This window comes from Lolium rigidum, chromosome 7 (genome assembly GCF_022539505.1).
Source record: "Lolium rigidum isolate FL_2022 chromosome 7, APGP_CSIRO_Lrig_0.1, whole genome shotgun sequence".
NCBI lineage: Eukaryota > Viridiplantae > Streptophyta > Magnoliopsida > Poales > Poaceae > Lolium > Lolium rigidum.
In genome coordinates, this window is record NC_061514.1 from 178,363,176 (window position 1) to 178,370,611 (window position 7,436).

Here is a 7,436-nt window from a genome sequence, read left to right on the forward strand (position 1 = left end):
GGAGTTTGCTTACAACAGGGCGGTACATTCTACCACGGAGCTGTGTCCTTTTGAGGTGGTGTATGGTTTCAAACCCATTACTCCACTTGACTTGTTGCCTTTGCCCATACATGAGAGAGTTAATATGGAGGCATCCAAGAGGGCAGATTTTGTGCGTAAGATCCATGTGAAGACTAAAGAGTTGATCGAGAAGAAAGGCAAGAGCAATGCTGCAAGGATGAACAAGAAGCGCAAAGAGATGTTGTTCAAGCCTGGTGATTTGGTCTGGGTACATTTTCGCAAGGATAGGTTCCCGAAGCTGCGGAAGTCTAAGTTGAAGCCGCGTGGTGCTGGTCCTTACAAAGTGCTTGCCAAGATCAATGATAATGCATACTCGATAGATCTTCCGAGTTGATGAGTTTGGTGTCGGTAATTCTTTCAATGTTGCTGATTTGACACCATATGACGGAGAAGACCTTGGAGCGTCGGGGTCGACGCCTTTTGAAGGGGGGAGATGATGAGGACATCCCTACCTCACTACTACCTCCGTCATTAGCAAATGAAGATGAACCTTCTGTGAAGCTCAAGTCCAATGAAGTTCGGATTGGACCAATTACAAGAGCTCGTGCGAAGCTACTTAAACAACAGGTGAACTTGTTTCTAAACGGTACTTTGATTGATGAGAACTTTATACTGCCTAAGTCCTATTACTTATGTATCATCAGGTATCAAGAGGAGACATGCATCGCACGAGGAGAGGAGCAGCTGGACGTGAAGACGGACATCAAGAAGGCCGTGAAGCTGGACATGGAGCTGGACATGAAGATATCTCATGGACGCGCGAGGGAGGAGCGGGAGGAATGCGCGAGAGGAGAAGAAGAAGTCCAGGCCGGTCCAGAACCCGGTCTGACCGGCCACCTGACCGGGCCGCCCGGTCCCTGGCCCGGTCGACCGGTCGTAAACCGGCCACCAACCGGAGGAAATTTATCGTACCGGAGCGAGACCGGAAGCTTCGCAGTTTTCCGGTTTCCGACCGGTCGACCGGACCCCGACCGGACCGCCGGTCCACAGCCCGGTTGACCGGACCACGGACCGGATCGCCCGGTCCACGGCCGGTCGACCGGATTCCGGACCGGACCGGTCCGAGTGCTGTCTCGACCAGATCTATTCTGGGTCGGTTATTTTTGTATCTTTTCGACCAGAACTCGTCCCGGACACCTATATAAGTGCCCAGGACACCCCCCTAGCTGCTTGAGACCACGTTTAAGATAAACCCTAGTTCTTAGTTGTTTGCTCTGCAAAACTATTGAATTCCCTACACCATATTGCTTGGATATTGTGTAGATCCTGTTTAAGTCTTGTGTGATCTGCTGTTCCATTGGGAATTAGACGGTTGCAACTTACCGCTTCGTGGTCGGCGGCTACGTGCGCAAGTGTGTGGAGTTGCGAATATCTTGCGGGGTTGAGAGCTGTTGCATCGGCGACAGGGACCAATCGAGAGATCTCGTTGCGTCATACAAGTTATCATCCACTACATCGTCGTGTTTCTCCGCTGCCATCACCCCGTGATCATCATCACCACCGTTGCTTCCTGAGAAGATCGGGCCACCCCATATCACTCTCTAACTGATTCTCTATCTAATTGAGTATTTGCGTTGATCGGTTCATTGGCTTCAAATAGAAAAATAAGCTCACCTCGTCCCCATATGAAGTTAGCTTATTTTTATTTTGGAAGTTTGCGTTGTATACTGACATTTTGTATTTTGTGATGTTGCTAGCTATTTGTTTCAACGAATTATTCTGTCAAGTTCCTCTTTATTTCTTAGGAAGTTCGGTTTGCATGTATAAGAAGTTCCCTTACTGTTAAGATTTTTGTCGAATTTGTTTCTGGGAGCTCACTTTATATGTGTGTGAAAGTTCAGTATGTACGTATGTGAACTAGTGAAGTTTAGTCTACGCTTTGTACTACGCATGATGGTACCATGTGCTTCATCAGAAAAAATCTAATGTAAAGCACATGTATCTTTTTCCTAAATATTGAAAAACAAATGATACAAGAGAAATTCGAACTCCACTAAGGGAAATAGAACGAAAAAAGAGAAATTCAACAATTCCATACTTTAGTATATTTTAAACTGCTCCTAAACCATGAAAAATTCAGAAAATATTCTATATGAAAATTTGCAGTTCTTTCAAAACTTTACAGCGATGTATCATTGTGATTGAGAGTTTGAAAACTATCACAAAAACTGAAAGCAAAATTGACAATTTATATACTCCGACAGGAAGTTCACTAGCACGTCTTGAGAAGTTCACTTTCATATTCAGAGCACTTCAACTACTCTGTATCTTCCCGGCGGAAATCATACACATGAAAATCGTGTATACAGCCTCCAGTTGCCCAAATCGACCACCATCCATGCAATTGGCTATCTGTTCATACTCCAGGGTGCTCACATGCCACACCTAACCAATCTAAGCGAATCAATTTTAAAATGTTCCGAGTCGGTGTTATATCCGATTTTGGGTATTTCTGAAATTAATATTAAACTGTTACTAATTTGGAAAAATTCTGAACATGAAAAAGTTGCACATTTTCCATAGCTTTCCAACGGTGTATTATATCTATCAATCCAACGAGTAGTTTGAAAACAGTGCCTAAAAATAGTACGAAAACTAAGAAGTTCACGAAAACAAACTTGAGTATATTTAAATCTGCTCTTAAACCGTGTAAAATTTCGGAAAACAATCTGAACAAAATTGATGCGCAATTTCCATACTTTTCCAATGGTACATCATATGCCTCAATTCGGCAAACGGCTTGAAAATAGCGGCCAAATAACTTTATGAAAACAATGAATTCCGCGAAAAGAGAGTTTAGTATATTTGAAATTACTTTTAAATTATAACGAATTTGGGAAAACAATCTGAACGAGAGTGATGCAAAATTTTCATATCTTTCCAACGGTATATCATATGCACCATTCTGACATTCGGTTTAAAAACAACCCTTGAAACACTGTCCGTCGAAACAGGAAATTTTGTGTCCCGCCAAGAAGTTCACCTCCATGCAGCGGGAAGTTCAGAAAGGGTTCGAGAATAGTTATTCTCGAACCGGTTCGAGAATAGTAGACCTATATATATATATATTTATATATTTATATATTTATATATATGTATTTGAACATTCTTGGCGATTTCAATAATTTCTCTCTATCTCTCCCTTTATCGATTGGTGGCTAGCAACGACACACATTATGCTTGCACTTTATGCGCAAAGGCGGGTGCCTCTAATAATGCATGTCTGTGCACACTCGATCGATCTAGCTAAATTTTTGATTAATTGTGTAGCACACTAATAAAAAAGTTGTATTTTAATTCACAACAATTTATAATTAACCCTAACACATAAACCCTCTAAATAAACCATAAAACCCTATGTAGCTAGCTATAGGCCAACGACGACCCTTAATTGCGCATCAAGCAGGACAGGGGTCCTTGCGGTCCTCTAAATGTGCCATTAACCCTAAACCCTAAACCATATATATATATATATAACTAACCCTAGCTAATCAAACCCTCGTTAAAACACATAACCCCAAGCTAATAACCTGATCTAATAAAACCCTACTCTATATATAGCTAGTAAACCCTAGATTAACCCCAATTAATATATATGGCCTATATCGATCATATATATATATACATTAATGGGATTCATTAATTATATAATTAGCACTGATAATTAAATTAATTAACTTGAGTTTTGACAAGGTCTCAAATGAAAACACACTTTAATTAATTTGCCTCACCATGCATGCATATATATGTGTTTACTTTGGGGATTTCAATCGCTCTGTCGTCGCTCTCTCTCTCTCTCTCTCTCTCTCATTGGTGGCCAACAACACACATGCACTTTGTGCGCAAATACATATGCCTCTAATAATGTGTGCGCAGTCGATCGATCTAGTTTTGATTAATCATAGCACACAAATAAAGAAGTTGTATTTGAATCCACACAACCCTAATCTAAAACACATAACCCCTAGCATGGCCTAATTAATTAACCCCTTCTCTCTAGCTAATTAGTGGAAATTGCACTTAATTAAGGGGTCCCTCACTAATTATACATATCTAGATTGTGATAAACTTTTGCCCCATATTTGGTGGATGGGTGCATCTTGGCATGTAAAACAATTAATGTTTGCAAATGGCGTTGTCAAAATTTATGTACAAATTATTTCTTTCCATCCAAAGTGCATAAAATGCGAGTTTTAATGAAGAAAGTACAAATAAAACAACTCAACATGCCTCCACACCCCGATTTTCACACGAAGTAGAGCATATTTAAAGGATAATTCCAGAGTTTTACTAATTTTCAAGCAACTTTGCTAATTTCCCCCCACTCACATGACTTTATGTTGATTTAACGAAAATAGGGCGAATTTAAACTACATGGGCGGGATAGCTTGAATTGTGCGCGCGGCAAAGGGAACCGCCTATTCCTCAACCTTGTGCACGGCAAATTACACAAGGAACTCCATTGAACACCACCTATCAACCTTAATTATCACCCTGGCGGCCCGGCAACATGATCCCCCACCCACCCCTACACAACTTATCCACGTTTGTGCGAAGAGCTTCCCCTCCCCATCCCGTCCGTGCGAAGAAGAAGCTTCCCCTCCCCGTCGTTCTTCTCGAGACGCACCGGTGGTCAAGTTGATCCACGGTAGGGCTGCTATCTCTAGCTCAATCATGCATCGGGCAAGACGGCCTAACGATTTGTATTTTATTGATGCTGCTAAAAAAATTCGTCGGTATGCTCGAACTAATTGGCACTTTATAGTTTTCCGCTCGATTTTTCCTCGATCAATTTGTTCATTTGCGTGGGCATATAGAGTTAGTTCTGCACTCGATCCGTAATTTGATGAAATGCCATGGCAGAGTTTTGTACACGATCTGTTTGCTAAAATGTCGATGGAAATTTTTAGTTTTGTACTCGACATGATTGCTGAAATGCATAATCATATAGTATAGTTTTGTACTCGATGGATATACATTTTCTACTTCACCTTAAATTAATCACCAACCACTGTATCTCATAATTAAACATATGGACAGAACTTGGATACTGCATGGACACTTATGTTCCCCTTCATATATAAATGGTGTTCAACCCTTATGGGGTTTGTTAGAGCTCATGAAGGTCACAACCTAGACGTGTATTGCCCGCGCTGCACATGTATGAATGGTGAGAAGAGGCCTCACCATGTAGTGGAAGATAATTTACACATTTTTGGGATGGACCGCACATATTAGGTGGCTTTATCATGGTGAACCATATAATGATCCTTTAGCGGGAGAAGCAGATCTTGCTCACATTGTATGTGTGCTGGCATATGTAGTTAATTATTTATATTGATGCTGCCGCTGTTTCGATAAATAGTTTGCATTGCTGTGCAAGGTTCTGTACTCAAATTTAACTTGTTGCAGATGGATGGACGGGAAGGAGAGAAAAAGCGCTTGCTTCATGAAACGGGTTTCAGCTCTGGGACATGTGCCAGATGAGAAGGTAAATATGTAAAACAACATTTGTTCATGTTGCATCCCTTAGATGTTTGTCTAATCGGTTGATGTACTAATTGCAGAAGCATAGAGTTGAAGAGGTCTCTCAGTTTGATGGGAGATTTGAAGATGAATCTCAGTTTGATGCACCTGTGGGTGGTACTGATAACGAGCCTTTCATAGACGAAGGTCCTGAGATTATCCAGCCAATAGAAGGAGGCCGTGGACCGAGTACACAACTTTACGTTGAAGTGGATGCACACCCGGAGATCATCGGGGGCGTCCAGGTAGTCTCAAGACCACCCAGCCCTGATGCACCTGTGGATGGTACTGATGATGAGCCTTTCATAGACGAAGGTCCTGCACCTGAGATTATCCAGCCTACAGAAGGAGGCCGTGGACCGAGTACACAGCTTTGCGTTGAAGTGGATGCACGCCCGGAGATCATCAGGGACGTCCCGGTAGTCTCAGGACCACCCAGCTCTGATGCAAAATGTTGAGCTACTTTATGATTCGTACTCTTATGTTCTGGTGTTGTAGTATGTACTATCTATGTTAAGATTTGTACGCCTTTGGCGCTAGAACTATAATTAAGCATTCAGTGGATGATCGCGTTGCAAAATTTGACACCCACACAATCAGTTGATCGTATGAGTAGTAGCACAATTACTTCTACAGCGAGTCCTGCCAGCGCATTAATTGGTAGCATGAAGCACTTTCAGGTACTCCCCTCTGATTAATATTAATTGACTCAATTTTGTCTTGATATGGATGTATCTAGATGCATTTGTTAACTATACTAACAAACTTGAGTCAGTTAATATGAATCGGTGTAAACCGCCCAAGTCCTCGAGCAGCTAGTTTATTGACTCTGGACTCCAAGCCTCTCGCGGCAAGCCATCTACGAAGCTTTGACCAGTTCTTGGCCCGCAATTTGTTTTTGCGAATAGAAAAGCTCTGAGCAGTTCCCTCGGGATACATCACGCCGGTGAGCTCGCACGGTTGCCATGAGCACTTTCCGGTGGAACTTCCTCTGAAGCGCCCTCAAGCCGCTGCTGCGAGACAGCACGCAGTGTCTCGAGGTGGACGGAACTCGGGATCTCAGGGCGGGGGGTCCGCCTCGTCCGGGAATGATCTCCAGCGGGTCAACGAGGACATGCATGGCGGCCAGGGGATTTGGGGTTTTTTTTGTTTGAGCTTGGGATTTGGGATTTTTTCGGATAGGGGGGGGAGGAAGAGGAAGGAACAAACCGCGTGCTTGGCGCGTGGCGGTGTGCTTGAATTTCGAATTTACGTGAAATGTTTAAGTTCTCCGCTACAATTCGGTGGTTTTCTTGACGCACCAATGCATCCCGCTGGGCAGCTTCAAGTGAATTTGGGGTGCCACACTATGGGACCCAGTTTCAGTGAGACATGTAATGACTAGTCACATCAGTCAGTTCACTGTGTAATAAAATATGTTGCCCATCCCTTTTATGTAGCCCCCCTTCTCTCCCGATCGAGTGCCGACTGATGCAAGCCGCTAGCTCGATCCCCTCCTTTCGCCTCCACCATCCAGGCATCCATCTTGGAGGGGCAAGTTGCATTTAGACCAAGCGGATTAGGTATTACTAGTAATGTTCTTTCCTTTCTCGATATCGGTTCTTTTTTTTCTCACCTCGAGATCTTGCGCATCTCTTTCCTATTCTGGGCGAAGGGGTGTCTTTATGGTCACCCTCGCGCTGGGTGTGATTGATGGGGGTGGGGGGCGGGGGCTACCTTTGCTTGGATTGGGGTGTTCTTCCTTTATTTGTTGACATTTGCAAATTTTGTAATTCTGCTGATCCTCATTGTATCTTTTGTCAGCTTCTACAGGAAAGGAAATACCTCGGGGGGGGGGGGGGAATGGAACG